Here is a 17019-nt window from a genome sequence, read left to right on the forward strand (position 1 = left end):
CGATAAGAGAGCATAGCTATGTGTTTACTTTTTATGTTGAGTGTGTTGTTTCTATGCCAATGTATGTTTATATGGTATTCTATTGTTTCGAATTGGAATGTATGGAACAATTTGGGTCAGTTTTCTTTTGTGGAAGGATTGTCCGCTTGATGGAAATGGTTTTCTTCATGATTTGTTGAACTGGAATGAGAAAGTATCCTATAATTCTTCGTCTCTAGTTTTTTATGGTTATGGTGTGTTTCTCCATGGTAGTTGGCTTGAGGAGCCGATCTGTGGCACCTCCCTTCTAAGTTGATAGACTATCTATGGTTTCTATATGTCAATTGAACCATCTGAGCATGAGGAGCTGGTTTTTTGCCACAAATGACGTTGGTGGTTGGCCTTCTCGACCTGCTGTGTTTTCGTATGACATGGGCATAATGTAGTTTGCTTCTTGCTCTTTTCCTCTGAATTTTTGTCAGGTTATATTAATTGGGGTTTTCACTTAGGCCGCACGTATTCAGTCTGTTCCTGGACTATGGCTCAGCCTGTTTGGGTGGAAGGGTATACTGTGTTGGATTGGTGGTTTATATATATGGCTTGACCTTCTCCGGGTGTTAGTCCGTCAGGAACTAGGGGTCGGGGTCACAGTCGTAATGTAATATCCCTCCCCTTAATAATAAATAATAAAATTAATAAATAATAAAATAATAATAAACAATAAATAATAAAAATAATAAATAATAATATAAATAATAAATAATAAATCACTTAAATAATAAAAATAATAAATCATAAATGATATTAAAAATATATGCAAAATAATTAATAATAATAATAATAATAATGGTGGTTATTCTCTAAATAAGAATAAATAGAAATAAAACAAGAAAAACAGGAAAAAGAAGAAAATAAAACAAGAAAGCTAAAGAAAAGAAAAGAAATAAAACAAGAAAACTAAAAAAATCAAAAGAAAAGTAAAGAAAGCTAAAAGTCAAAGTCGCATGTAGACACATGGAGTGTGTGCATGTGGTTCCCCATCCAATGTTTTCTCTATTTATTAGAGAGTGAGGAAGATGGGAGACATTCCATCTTTCATTCTCTTGGGAGAATGGTGTTCTAAGACTTAGGAGTCACTGGCAGTAGTACGTTGATTGAGGGCTCGAGGTGGCCAGTTGTAGTAGATCCTTGCACAATTGAGTCTACGATTTGGTGGAGAGTCATCCCCAAAACCTTGTTGTCATCTAGCAGACTTTGATCACAGGTAATATAGGTATGAGCTTATTTGTTTGTTTATGATTTTAATTAGGAAATTAACTTTATATTTACTTTGTACTATTAAGGTTGGGAATAGAGGTGGACATGGTTCCTCCTCTACATAGCCACTTAGGAGAAGTGACAGAAATTATGATGTTCAACTTATCAATGTCGCGGCCCATGCATATAACACAGGTACTCCAGCCAAGGTAAAACAATTGATTTCATCATGGGAGGTAGATCTCAACCAGTGTGCTGAGAATGAAGTGCAACTCATGGTTCCTGATCCCGGCCATACCCAAGGTTGGATCACACAGTATAAACAAATGGTTCACCTTTATCGGACGATGAAGAGTATTGTGGCCCGAGTTGTTATGAATTCTACAGGTTCTGTTAATTCTGATCACTATTTCCAGGAAATTTGGAAAGAATTTCGACTTACCCAATTTCAAATTCAGCAGCAGAATGTCCATCTTGGTCATATTGAGAAGCACATTCAGTGCCTTCCTCAATCAAAATTACTAGGTTCTATCACTAAGGACCCAACCCGGATGGAGTCCTCTGATGAGTAGTAGCTAGCGACATATTTTTTGTTTATTTGTTTGATCTATATGTCAGTTAACAATACTTATGTTAGTATGTTAGATGTAAATTGGTTTATAGACATTCAATCCTCTAAGGCATTGTGTGACAGACTTAAGATTCTAATATTTTGGATGGCATATAGTGCGGTCCAATGGCCAACAAACCTAGTTTCCCAATGGGAAGGTTGAGGCCACGGAATGACTTTCATGGATGTAACCTGCTTTTTTGCAAATGAATGAATGAAAGGTCCTACCAAGCTTATAAAAAAATGACAAAAGTATTCATCATAAAAACTTATATGATGTTTGAATATTTAATTGGTCACAACCAAGTATTCTCAATTCCAATTAATTTGTTCTATCATTTATCATGTTTGCGTTTTAAATGCTGGTTTTGATGATGGTTTTGGTGATAGTTATTGAAACATATACCGGTTCATGTTTTCTCGCTTAGATCTATAGTGAAGGGTTGTGGTTGTTCTTTTGTAGTATAAATGAAGAAATTAAAGATAGAATTAGTTTGTTTCACCATAATCTATTACAAAGTTGAGGTTCTTTGCCCTAGCCATTATTATTTATCCTCTTACCTTTATCTACATGTATGGTCAAAGTAGATTGTAATTATGCAATAGAATCCTAAGGAAAATGTAAGGGACTAACATTCATCTCAAGAATTTGAGTCCTTTCAAGGCTAATTTGAATAATTTCTCTTCATATTCAAAAGTTTTTTTTTTTTTTCCAATCTCTCAAACTCTCTCGTTTTCTCTTAGAATGTAATAGGCTCCACTTCTTCTAGTCCCTCTTGTCCATGTTCTATTTAGAATTTTGTCAATATTATTATTATGTTTGTAACAAAAACAACTTTAATATAAACCATATTCTATAAAAATTATGGGTTAAGTCGTTGCTTTAACATGTGGTAATGATTAAAAGACTCACATTACCAAATCTTTCAAAGCTGGAAGCCTTTTATATGGAAACAAATATATTTATCTATATATATGAAATTTTTTTATAATTAAATTTAATTAATATCTCATTATAATAATAATCTACATTTTAAACTTTAATTTTAAAACGATGTCAATATTAACATAAAACTAAGCTATAAATTTTAACTTTTAGTTTTTTAATAATCTCAATCTTTTATAAGTTATCCAACCTGTTTATGTGTGTCACACAATTTTTTACAAACATTAAAAATTACAAATGTTTATGTGTCGTCAAATGCATGGTACAAACTAATCAATTTATACTCTAACCAATCACAATCAAAATATAAAATCTAACTAAAATAAACATATCTTCATGTAATTATATAAATATTATTTAATAAATTTAAATTTAAATGGCAAAACAATAATCAGATTTTCATATGGTTACAAGGACATTATAAACAATTTAAATTGTGAAGAGATAATGAACATATTTTTATGTAACTATAAACACATTATAAACGATCTTCCATCTTATAAATGATGAGATGAATTAAATAACACGGAGGTTAAAGGATTGTATAAGGATAGTTGAAAAATGGGAGCTACTCGGTGGATGGCGGAGGAGGGTTTCGAAGGTGGAACCCTAGGCCCTAGGCCTAGGTGAGACAGGCTATGCAGTGGTCACGCAGGTACGGGGCCTGCAGTGCTGGCAGCTGCACAGGGCGACGTCAAGCACGGCGGGTCAAAGGTCTCGAGCAACAGTTTCATTACGGTTTCCGGTGGGTGGTTTACTGTTTAGAGGAAGGCAGGGAAGGTCGTTTTAGTGAACTTTGTTACCCGTGAAACCCTTGGCATTTCAACCCCGTTTCAACTGTGCTTTCGTTTTCACTGCTCGCGAGTAGGCGGTTTCAGCGGCTGCTGTGGGAAACGGTTGCAAGTGCTATTTTGGGGGTTTTTACCTTTTTACAATGGTTATTTCTGGTGAGTCGGTGGATTTGGACCCAACTCCCGAAGACCTGCTCACGGTTTGGGGGAAGGAGGTTAACGCTCAGACTTTGAGAGAGTTGCTGGGGAAGACGGAAGGGCACGGAGCTGTCAAGGCAAGGGGGGCGGCCTCTAGAGCGCAGAGTTACGCGAAAGTGTTGCTGGAGGAGAGCAGAGATTTATCCGGAAATCAGGGTTTACCTGGTCAAGAGGCTGTGGGTGAATTTCTGGGTTATGCTCAGAATCGTCGAGGAAGTAAGGCTTTGGTAGACACATCTGGTAAGCCGCTTTCACCTTCCAGAATCCCATATTCATCAGGAGGCTTAGAGGATATTATAAATTCTGCGCAGAAGGTGGGGGTTTGGAGGTCAGTAGGAGGCCTGAAACCTCCTCGTAGAGAGGAAGGAAGAAATTGTAATTCGGCGCCGGTTAGTAGGAGCCTCTTTCCCAAGTTTCTCCCTGAGCGGATCTCTGGAGTAGGAGGGTTCGACGTGGGTCTGGAAGGAAAGCAAGGATTTGGGGTGAATAGTGAAAGGGCCGAGACCCTTTTCGATTTCGAGCAGAATGGTAAGTCGGCTGAAGGGTTGGCCGATCCCTTGTCTGGTACAGCAGAAGCAGATCTTGGAACGACGGGGCGTCATGAAACCCAAGCTCAGAATCCGAGGGAACAGGCGGATGAGTCGGAATTAAGGAGAGCGGGATTAAAAAGGAAAAAATCAAAACCCCTGAAGACGAAGAGTTTTGCAAAGTTAATACTGGGTATGGATGTTCAGGTCGAAGACGTTCTCGACGTGGCCGAAGTGACGCTGGTAGGTAGAATCAGAGGCAGACCAGTATCGGGGAAAGCTCTTCGAATGTGGGCAGAGAAGTTATGAGCTGGAACCCCTGCATCATCTTTCAAATCAAATGTGCTCGTAAGAGGTTGGTTTATGGTAAGTTTTGACAGCAATGAAGCTCTGGAGTGGGTGGAAGGGCAGAATTGGGCTTTTGGAAGCCGGCCGATTTTCTTCAAGAGGTGGACGCCACTCTTCGATGCTGAAACTGAGAAGGTGGATGAATTCCCTGTGTGGGTTAGGGCCCCGAGTTTACCACCTTTTTTATGGGCGGATTCAGTGTTCAAGTCGATAGGGGACCTGCTCGGGACGTATCTAGATGCAGATAGATCTTATCTGCACACTTTCGAGAAAGGGGTGGCAAGAATACTGGTGCGGCTTAACCCGAAAGAGGGACTTGCAAAATCCATCACACTGGTCTACAAAGAGTTCGAAATTGAACAGAAGCTGGACTACGAGCTCCTCCCATTTCGATGCCATCGATGTCATGAATATGGGCATCTGGCGCGGGATTGTCCCCTGGGAAGACGAAAGAGGAGGACGCAAAAGGATGACGAGGAATGGATGGAGTTTGTGAAAAATGCTGAATATAAGGCGGATGGGAAGACCGGCGGTGATGAGGTAGCAGAAGTAATGGCAACTCGGGACGAGGATGAGCTCCCAAAGGACGAAGACGTTCAAATCCGTCCCTCAGAGGATCAGCCGTTGAGGGACGCTTCTGGTACAGCTCAGGATGCCGTCGGCGGAGACGAACATCCGGGTATGCAGCCCTCTTCGCCCCTTTCTGATTTCAATGTAGTTAAAATGGGTGAGGGATTATCTAAAGAAACAAAAAAAAATGATGATGATCTGAATAATATTGAAACCCTATCTGAAGCTCTCCCATCTCTAAATCTGAACTGTGAGAATTTTCCCCCTCTGAGTATTGGTGCTGGGTCTTCAAACGGTCGTCATTATAATTTGAGATCTTTAACCAAGAAATCCAGTGTTTCTTCTGAGCTCTCGGATCCCGTAGGAGGCCTAGGGGCTGAGACATCCAAAAGTGGATTAAAAAAGGGGAGGGGGCGGAAATCTTTGTTTTCAAAATCCCAAGCAAAAGCTATTTTTGATGTGGCAGATGGTAAGCAGATGACTATTCCTGGGGCGCTTAGAGCAGTCAAACCCCCTGATACGGGTTTAAAATGATTTGCCTCTCCTGGAATTGTAGAGGGTTAGCTAGTAAGCCTAAAAAACTAGCCCTAAAGGACCTTATTTCTCGCAGTAATCCTGATATTGTTTTCCTTCAGGAGACCCTTGGTAAGAGTCAGGATGTAGAAACGGCTCTAAACTCTCTGCTCCCGGGATGGAATTTTTTAGCTGTAGATGCCTCAGGCCATTCGGGAGGTTTGGCGATTGGATTAAAAGTAGGAAAACTGAAGGTTCAGAGTACGTGGGGATTACATAATGTTATGGGAATGGAGGTGAGGTCTCCTGATTTTGATTTTCCCCTGTTCATTGTAAATATTTATGGCCCTTGTCAGGGAAGGGTAATTTTTTGGAACGATCTCCTCTCCAAGAGTTTGATGAAAGCTGGAAACCTTATTATAGGGGGTGATCTTAATTTTTCTATGGGTCTCTCTGAAGCCTGGGGTCCGGTGGCGAAGGAAGATCCCCTCTCAGATTTCTTTGCAAATGTACTTCAGAATCACAAGCTGATTGATGTAAATCTTTTGAAAGCAAAACCCACTTGGAGAAATCGAAGGACAGGAGAAGAAAGGATAGCTAAAAGATTGGACCGGTTCCTGATTAGTGAAAGCCTGGCTTCAAGGATTCCATGCTTTCGCCAATGGGTAGGGGAAGGGGGAAATTCGGACCATTTTCCCATCTTATTAGAACTCTCAAAATCCCCGTTGAAACCGGCAGCACCTTTCAAGTTCAATCCATCGTGGCTTCAAGAGGAGTCTTTTATAAAGCTTTTTAATGAAACTTGGAGACACCCGGACCCGGGGTATATGGGGAGCCGAGCGGGGTTTTTTATGGAAAACCTTAAGAGACTAAAAAGAGCTTCCATTGAATGGGCCTCTGAAAGAAGAAGGAAACAAGTGGAAGAACTTGAATCTATCGATGAGGCTCTTGGGATCCTTGAAGACCCAGCATCTGATGCATATGCATGCAACGAATCAAAAGACAAAATTCTGGACCTTGAAAAGAAGAAAGCGAAGATTTTACTAGATAGAGAAGAAGAGTGGAGAATGAAAAGCAGAGCTATCTGGTTGAAAGCAGGAGATGAGAATACAAAGTTCTTCCACAATTATGCAAAAGGCAGAAGGATCGCGAATACAATCTGGAGGCTGAAGGACTCGGATGGAAGAGTGGCTTCCTCTTTTGAAGATTTGTCTGATATGGGGAAGAAGCATTTTCAGTCCCTTTTTGCTGACCCCGGTGGGATCTCTTTGCCGGAGATTATTCGAACTGCTCAGGCTTTCCCTCGTTTTGTGGAGGAGGAGGAGGCGGAAGACCTCTTCAGAGAAGTTACTAAGGAGGAAGTGGAAGGCGTTATAAAATCTATGGCAAAAGATAAAAGTCCAGGACCTGATGGTTGGACTATAGAGCTATTTTCCCATTTTTTTGAATCTTTAGGTTCTGAGCTGGCCGAGGTGGTGGAGGAATCTAGGACAAAAGGAGAAATTTATGGCCCTTTTAATGCCACTTTCATTGCCCTGATTCCTAAAAAAGAAGATCCAGAAACTTTTGAAGATTTTAGACCGATCTCATTGTGCAACACCATTTACAAGATTATTGCAAAGGTCATTGCAATTCGTCTGAAACCAAGCTTATCACGGTGTATTTCATCGGAACAATTTGGTTTCTTGGATGGGAGGCAAATTCATGAAGCTATTGGTGTGGCTCAAGAAACAATTCACAGTCTAAGACAGGCAAATAAGAAGGGGGCAGTTCTCAAAATTGACTTATCCAAAGCTTATGACCGGGTCAGTTGGACCTATCTAAAGATGCTCTTGACACATCTGGGTTTCCAGGTAGGTTTTATTAAATGGATTATGGGATGCATCTCTAATGTGAATTTTGCCGTTCTGATAAACGGCGCAGCCTCTCATTTCTTCAAAAGTCAAAGAGGTCTTCGTCAGGGGTGTCCCCTTTCGCCTTTGCTCTTCCTCCTAGCAGCTGAGGGCTTAAGCAGGCTTATTCAAAAGGCAAAGCGCTCAGGTTTGGTTAAAGGTTTGGAAGTGGCTATTAATCTCTTTATCACTCATCTGCTCTTTGTAGATGACATTCTGCTTTTTATTAATGGAAATATTGATGAAATTGTTGAAATAAAGCTCATCCTAGATCAATTTCTGAAAGCAACAGGTCTCCAAATAAATGAAAGGAAATCTCAGCTAATTTTTGAAGGCTTCAGTAGACTTGAGGAGGTTTCAATTGTTGCTCAGCTGCCCTTTCGATCCTGTAGTATGGAGCATACCTTCAAATATCTTGGTTTTTGGCTTAAACCATGCTCTTATAAGAAACAGGACTGGAAGTGGTTGATAGCGAAGATTGAACAGAAAATAGCGCACTGGAGCTTCAAGTGGCTATCCAGGGCAGGTAGATTGACTTTGATTAATTCAGTTCTGCAGGCTATGCCGGTGTTCTGGGCAGCCTTGACCTGGATTCCAAAAGGTACATTGCACAAAATAAGACAGATATGCAGCAGATTTCTTTGGTCGGGATCAAAGGAGGACTCCGTTCTTCCATGGGTGGCATGGGACAAAATTGCAAGGCCAAAAGACTGGGGGGGTTGGGGTTTAAAAATTCTCACTGATTTTAGCAACGCTCTTGCGGCAAAGTCAGGTTGGAGTATTATCACTAAGGAAAACCTCTGGACAAGAGTGATCAGAAGGAAGTACATTGACCCTACCCCCCTAGAAGACTGGATCAGATCTCCCCTCAAAAAAGGGAGGAACTGCTTAGTGATATGGAAAGCCACTACAGAAGCTTTCAAGATCATTGAACAAGGTCTGGCATGGAGAGTTGGGAATGGTGAAAATGTGAGAATTGGCAGGGATCCATGGGTAGGATGTAGTGAAGATTTCGCACTGCCTCCAGATATGCTCTTACATTTGGAAGACTTAGGACTCAGAAGCTTATGGCAAATTGCTTGTATGGAGCGAACCTCCATTTGGGGTCAAGCTTGGAAGACCGAAGCGGAACTTGGGATAAATATCAGGTGGAGAGAGGATTGGCAAAGATTTACTCAAGAGCTGAAAAGATCAAATGTTAGACTGCTAGACAGGCCTGACTCTCTAATATGGGCACATGCGGATTCTGGAATCTATTCCCCCAAGGCTGGGTATACTTTCCTAATGAAAAATAAAGGTTGGGCCCCACCGGTTTGGTGGTCGAAACCTCTGTTCAAGCTAAAGTGCCCAAAAAAAGCTCGAATTTTCTTCTGGTGTGCCTTAAACAAAAAGATTCCTACTTGGGATGTCCTTCAATCACGTTTCAAACTGGGACCAAGTAGATGTCCGCTGTGTTGTGAGGCCTCAGAATCCATCTCTCATTTGTTTCTCTCATGCCCTTTTACCAGGAAAGTCTGGCTGGAAGCTGAAAGAATCGTTGAGGCTAAACTAAAATGGGAGGGGGACGATATGTCTTTGGCATGGGATTATTGGTGGAAGCACTTCCATGAGAAGAACCTGAGGAACTTGCCACCAATCATTTGCTGGGGGATATGGCTAGCCAGGAACCGTTGTATTTTCAGGGAATCAAAGATAAATGAGGCAGTCATTGCCATCCAGAGCAAAGCAATTCTGGACAGTATTCCTTTAAAGGAAGATCAATCTGGGGATAGAAGGAGGAAGGAATTCCAAATTAGAGAAGGAGTTCCATGGGCCTTTTTCGATGGTGCAGCACAAGACAATATCACGGGGGCAGGGATCAGCATTCATTTAAACCAATCCCATTCTTTAAAGGCTTCAGTGGGAACTGGCGTGGGCACAAATAATTTTGCGGAACTCTCGGCCCTTAAACTGCTTCTCTGCTGGCTAATCCATAAAAATATTCTCACAGTTCAGATTTTCGGAGATTCCAAAAATGTGGTTAATTGGGTTACTGGGAAGTTTAGATGCCACCATTATATTTTGCTTCCATTATTAGAGGAGATTCAATCATTAATTCATCACTTTAATGGTTTTTACATTGATCATATCTACAGGGAATCCAATGAAGAAGCAGACGGGCTTTCTAAAGCAGGTCTGCAACAGGCTGTGGGCTCTTGGCGGATAACTGAACAGCGTTTGGATCAGATCCATGTGACGGATCAGCCTCCTTATGTTTGATTGGTTTATCGGTCCTTTTTGGTTTCATTCTCAGCAGATGCTTTGTTTTTCTGTCTATGAAACAAGTGGCATATGCAGTTCTTGGTCTCTTTTTTCTGTTGTTGGTTCATAAAAAACCTGGTTATATGGTGCTCTCTCAGAAGAGCTGATGATGACAGCAAATTTTCAGTTGTGCTATGGGTTGTTTTCCTTTTGTAAGGAGGCCCATGTGAACTCTGATTATACTCTCTGTGTTTTTATCTCTTTGGATATGGCTGCTCGGGCAGAGTTCAGCTTGCTTTTTTGATCAGCACTTTGCATGGGGTGTTAGATGATCCTCCTCAGAGGAGATATTGCCTTCCCACAGGCGTTTTTGTATCGAATGTTAACTCATGTACTTTGTAACTTTTTTTACTTCTTATAAAAAGAGTTCGCTTTTTTCCTTGGAAAAAAAAAACACGGAGGATAAATTTATTTTTAAATAAAAATCTGTAGTCGATTTCAAAGTAAGCAAAGTGTTTTAATTAAGAGGTTTAAGCACTTAATTGTATGGGAATAATGACACATTATAGCGTAAGTAATGTCAAAAAGGAAAGAAATAATGCAATTACTAATAACCATCACAGAATCCATGCATGTGTCTCTATTAGTTTATTTTTTTGAGGAAAATTAATTCCTTGATTCGATTTGTTTGGCCATGGTTTTTAAATATATTTTAAAAGATGAATAAGTATAAATACGGAAAAAGATACGTGATTTTTGGGTTAGAATTGGATGGGTAAATTGTTTATTATACAGTGATTTGATTGTTAAATACAGTAAAAAAATAATGCTTATAAATGTTTTCTTTAATTTCTCAATATGGAGCATCTAGTTAACTAGATTAGGGGAACAAAGATTTATCTTTTTTTTTTGGACCAATCAACAATAACCATCAAGTTGCTATAAATAAAAATCCTCTCCATATGAAGTTTCCTAGCATAAAATAGCAAGCCCTATAGAGCAAGGACTTTTGCTTTAGTGTTTGTGCCACTACCACCAAACCAATAAACTTGTATTTGGACATTTGAGTTGACATGTAAAATAACCCCGCAACTACAACATCTCTATTGGGCTGCAAGTTTATTAGATTTCTGGGTAACTTATTTTTGTGATGCTTCTACATTAGCACAAAGTCCACACTCACTAAGGTTAAGGAGATTTACCTTTCTTATAGACGAGTGAGTCACAAATAATCTTCCAACATGTAAGAAATGTCTAACTTTCAACAATAAATTAAGTTATGTATTCAAGCTTTTGTGATCCGTAATGAATTAAGCAAAGTCTTTCGGTAGAAATCACATAAGAGAAATTTTTGGCCAAAGCATTTCGAACCAACAAGTGTGGTTCATCATCAGGACCAGATGAAGAGACAGACCATGGCAAAGACTTAAATAGGGAGCAATGTAGAGACATAATTACAAGTAACGACTATATTTGAACAATAATATTTAAATTATGATATTAATTTATTAATATATTAAAAACAAATATTATTAAGTAACGACTATGTTAAACTACTAATTTTTGAAAAATAATATTTAAATAATGATATTAGTTTATTAAAAATATTAATAAGTAACCGCTCTATTAAATGGTTAGTTTTTAAAAAATAATATTTAAATTATAATTATAATTTATTAATTAATTAAAAATAAATATTAATAAGTAACCGTTATATTAAATTCTCTAATACAATTTCCACAAATTTTTTTTATATTAAATCTCAACATTAAACTAAATTAAAAAAAGAAGAAGAAGTTACAACACGTCTTCTTCGATATTTCTTTATGAGACATAAAGTGCTTGCTTTGGAACAATCTATTACACGGTCTCACGATTATCCAGCAATCATGAAATCTCCTTGGGACTGAACTATATCATACTAATCTATTTATTAAACATTAGAAATCATACTAATCTTATTGGAAGTTTTTTCCTTTTTATTAAACATTTTTACTTTCTTCATTTTATTTTAGTAAGAAATAACAAATTAAGGGAACCAATTACAGATTATAATTGTATATTTATTTATTTATTGAATATAATAAATTTTATTTAATAAGAAGTCAAGTATATATATTTATTTGTACTCTTAGGGAGTGTGTAACCCATGGGTTTTATGGTGTCCAATTTTATTGATTTTTACACATTTTTATATCTCATATTTAGCCTTCCAACTTAATTCATGTAAAAATTTTTCTATAAAACTTTTTCTATAGAGACATAAATAATTGTTGCATTTTCTAATCACTTTAGACAAATCCTGACATGAATGTTCTTTCTTGATGACTTTTCAAATGCAACCACTATTTCAAGAACAAAGGTACCATGCCCAATGCCTAAATTATAATTTATACAACCTATGTCACTTACTTTAAATAGTTTTTGAAGCGCAAAATATGACTTACCATCTAAGTCTACCACATGAATGTAGTCTCGACCCGCTATGCCATCTTTTGTTAGGTAATCATTACCACGTACTTTCAGCGCTAGTTCCCTACCCTCAACGACTTATTGGATGAAATGCATGAGGTTATTTGGAATTCTTCTAAGATCTCTACCAGTTTGGCCACTTGGGTGAGCTCCAATTGGGTTGAAGTGTCTCAACAAAATTATTCTCTATTTTGGATCTACCTTATAAATATTATAGGCTATTTCTTCAAGGAAGAGCTTAGTGCATGCGTATGGATTTATTGTAAAAAGTCGGAAGTCTTCAACACAGGGAATCACCTTGAATTGGCCATAAGCTATAGCTAATGATGAAAAAACCAACTAAAGAACATCATAAAAATAATTGACAATGCTTCAAGAGCTAACCCAAATTTTTGGCACAACTAACACGTCCACATAATAACCAAATACCAGGAAAAAGCGGGAGTATTGCATCCAACAAAGTAAGTAATCAATTGTGTAGATCATGACTTGTGGAACAGAATTGGAGGCACTTATGAGCATCGAGGGTTCCCTCTTGAGTCACTTGGATTGATTAACATTCCTAGCTGGGGAATTTGTTAAGCATGATTTGAGGTTGAGGAGGGCCGCTCTTGATCTTTAACTATAATATTAATACAATCAACCTTAAGAGAGGGGTCGTGAATTGAATCCAAGGATGTCATCAATTATGGAGTTAGTGCCACCAATGTTTGCAAAGAGAATCAACAACCTTATTGCATGTCTATTGTATGTATGTTAGAATAAGGACTTGGAGATGAGTAAGGAGCTATGCGATTTTGACTACATAGTTACCCAATCGTCAACAAGAAGATATTTTGTCAGGGTGAGATCCATTTTGCAGTTTTTAAGAATTTTTGCATGAAGATTTTTACAGTCAAAAACTTATTAATGATACAAACTTCTATTATACTATGTGTTTTCTTTGTTTGGATGTCCAATGTTTAGGGTGAACACTTCACCCTGAAGATGGGCGACGTGTTCACCCAAAACTTGAAGCATCCCAACAAGGAAAACACACATTTTACCATAAGTTTTTAGCATTATCAAGTTTTTAAATAGTTTCGATCACCAAGTGAGAGTCTCTCTCGACGACGAGTTTATGGAAGCCCTACGCATGCGCTAATCGGAGACCTTGTTCCGAAGAAAAAAATTCCCTCATGTTTTTATTGTTGATACCCATAGAACTAACTATGAGGAAATGAGGATCTCCACTATGGTTTCTGAAGATGCCCCCAAAACCAGCAGAGCTAGGGTTTCCTTTTGAGGCACCATCAAAATTAAAATTGTATTTTATGAAGAGTTGTGATGGGGGAGACCACAAAGTTGGAGACGATGTATTTAGAGCTCTAGAGAGTTGATTCGAGCTAAATAATGCATGAGATATGCTAAGAGCAAAGAGAATGAAAGGTTCCTTTGTGGAGGAGGGCTAATTGTCCACCAACCAGTGTGAGAAAATGATAGATTCTCTTATATTAACAATAATTTGAGTCCAAATGTCTGGAGATTCCCTTGAGAGTCCTTTAAAATTTCTACAATTCATTTCTTTCTAGAGGGACCATAAAACAAATCCAAGAGCCAACGAGAAAGCTTTGCTAATTGTAGTACAGTTGAACACAACATTTCTCCAGGAAAAGATAGTTTTGACAATCTGTCAATCACATTGCCTGAAAAATAGTGCAAGTTGCGTCCAGTGATATTGTACATAGGGGCATTCCTTAACAAGATGATTGGTTGTTTCTTGTTGATCTCTACAAAGGTGGAAATAGGAGAGGTCCTCGAAACCTCTTTTTTGGAGGCAATCCCATGTTAGTGTTCTTCTGCAAGCTAACATCTAGAGGAAGTGCATTATATTTGGCCACCAATTTCCATTCCAAATCTATGATTATATTTTATCCCTAGGTGGTAAGTTGTCTATGATAATTAAAGAGTTAGCTTCTTTTACTGAGAATGTTCTAGCCATATTGTACCCCAACTTAGTTTGTTAGGGCCATTTATTATGGGAATCTTTCTTTGTTCAAGCTTTTGTTCAAGATCATGTCATTCTTCTTGGGGGATGTCAAAGCCCCATTCTTCCTTGCATTTCTATATCCTCCACGGAGAATTGTCGTTTTGAGTCTTCCAATAGTGTGCCACCTATGTGAATCCTTTGCCTTTCATCAGAGATGCTAACTCAGGGAAAGGGAGTGAAGATTATGGGGGGAATTTCTTATTGAAGCCTCCTAGAATTTAGCCTGACCAACATTATGTATTTCCCAGAATGAGTTCTTTTGGACCAATAATTTGTTTTGATATGCTAGGTTCCATATTGGTAAGCCAAAGGTATGTTCGAGGGAGTGTAACATGGAGACAAGAATCTGTCCCAAGAAATATTTATTATTCCATATGGATTTCCATAGATCATCACCTTCCTAGAGCCATCACCACCATAAATTCCCCCCCATTACTTTGTTGAATTTTTCTGGGTCTCTTAGCCCAAGCCCACCTCGACTTTTTGGAAGGCAGACTTTCTCCAAGTCAACTAGTGCCCACTTTCGTTCTCTGGTAGTGCCACCCCAAACAAAGGATCTATAGAGATTGTAGATTGAACTCAATACCCCTTTGGGCATTGCTAGGAATGATATTATATAAATAGGAAAGGCCTACAAAAAATATTTTAGTAGAACAAGTCTTCTAGCAAGGTTCAAAGATTAATGCCCAATTTTCTAGCTTGGTTGCAATTTTATCCACAATGTCTTGTATAATTCTCTAAAAATGGTTGATTTTTAGAGAATTATACACAAGAGGAGTACCAAGGTAAATGACAAGGAGGGTGGCTCGCTAGAAGCCCGTGACTCTAGCAAGGTGAGCCTAAATGGTTGTAGATGTGTTAAAGGAAAAGACTTGTGACTTGGAGGCATTAATAGAGGTTTCAAAGGCTGCCATGAAATCATCAAGGGATCTTTTCAAGGAAAGTGCTTCATGGATAGTAGGTTTACCCATCAACATTTCATCATCTACAAATTTTTGATGGGTGATGGGCTCCATATGCCTGCTTAGTTTAATGGCCTTGATTATTTCCTTTGAGAATTGTTTCCTTCAAGTATCAACCAAGGCCTTCAACAACTAGGGAAAAGAGGAAGGGGATAGTGGATCACCCTGAAGGATGCCTTGAGAGGCACCACAGGGAGAGGAAGGGGATCCATTGATCAAAATTGGAAAAAAAGGGGTGAAAAACATAGTTGAGACCTAGGTTGTTCATTGGTAATAGAAGTGAGAAGTTTTGAGAATATGGAACAGGTAAGACCAATTAAGTGTATCAAAGGCTTTGGAAAAACTGAGTTTGATTATCATACCTTCCTTCTTGAGCCTTTTCATGGAGTGAATTAGTTTGTGAGCCACCATGATTCCATCCAATATTTATCTACCCTCAATGCATCATAATTTCTCTCTGGAGATTAAGGTAGCAAACAAGGGATTTAGTTTGGTAGCTATGATCTTGGAAATGATTTTATATATGACATTGTACAAAGCGATGGGTCTGAATCTGCTCAGATCCATAACCTCTGCCATCTCCACCCCCAAAAAAGATCAATAAGACTGGAAGAAATCTGAGGTGAAACCCTCTAGGCCTAGTGCTTTATTTTTTGGAAAACTCATGACAAATTTTTCCATTTCTTGCATTGTAACTTCCAGCATTAGGGCCACATTCTAATCATCACTAACAAATTTGTGGGTGTATTGTAAAATTTTCCCAATCGTTGAGAGGCGGTGAGGAACTAGATACTTTAACAGATTGTTCTAAAAGGTGTAACCTCTTTCTCTATCTTAGTGTGGGTAGTTATTCTTTTCCCATTGGAGTTTCTCAAGGAGAAAATTTTATTTTTATGTCGATTCTTGAGCATAGATTTGTGAAAGTATTGGGTATTGCATTCACCTTCTTTTAACCAATTAGTTCTTTAAATTTTTTCACCAAATTTTTTCTTCCTATCTCTTTCGTTGTTATAGTTGTGCAACAAGCTCCCCCTCCTGCTGATTTAATTCCTGGGTGCATCTTTCCAGGATGAATTTTTGTTGAATTGCTTCCAGTTGTGCCTCAAGCCAATATTTTTCTTCAAAAATGTTGTCAAACTTTTCTTGATTCCATTTCTAGATCTACGTTTTGAGGAGCTTGAGCTTCTATTGGAATTTGTACTTTTTCAAATTTCTTGGAGCTTAAAAGTTTTGCTACAAATCCCTGACTTTTTGACAAATGAAGGATTTGTGAGCCAAAAACATTCAAAACAGAAGGTTCGATTTCTTGGGGTTGATTTGAGATCAACTTCCAATGTGATAGGCCAATGGTTAGAGCCAACACAAGGCAATAGTGATGCCTCCATGACAAAATCCTTTTCTAGAAGATATTCCAAGGATAGGAACCGATCAAGTCTACTAGTTATTTGGTGCATGTTGCCTCTCTTGTTATTCCAAGTGTGCAAACCATTAATAGTCAAGACATCCATTGTTTGCATGGATTTAATTGTGTCTTTGAAGAGGGTGGAATCCCCGTCCAATATTCAAATGCCACCCTTTTTCTCCTCAAGAGATACAATCATGTTAAAGTCTCCTCTAACGGTGTAAGGCTTGAATTGTAAGAGTCTATGAAGTAGAGAAAGATTACTTAGGAAAATGTCTTTAT

General features: G+C 38.4%; 1 pseudogene; it reads right to left on the reverse strand.

Annotated features, from left to right (window-relative positions):
* Positions 1-12028: 12028 nt before the first annotated feature.
* LOC149240217 (UDP-glucose 4-epimerase-like) overlaps positions 12029-17019 on the reverse strand; it is a 56578-nt pseudogene continuing 51587 nt past the window's right edge.

This window comes from Pinus tabuliformis, chromosome 8 (genome assembly GCF_031772625.1).
Source record: "Pinus tabuliformis cultivar Carrire ecotype Pingquan chromosome 8, CPIR1, whole genome shotgun sequence".
In the NCBI taxonomy this organism is placed as follows: domain Eukaryota; kingdom Viridiplantae; phylum Streptophyta; class Pinopsida; order Pinales; family Pinaceae; genus Pinus; species Pinus tabuliformis.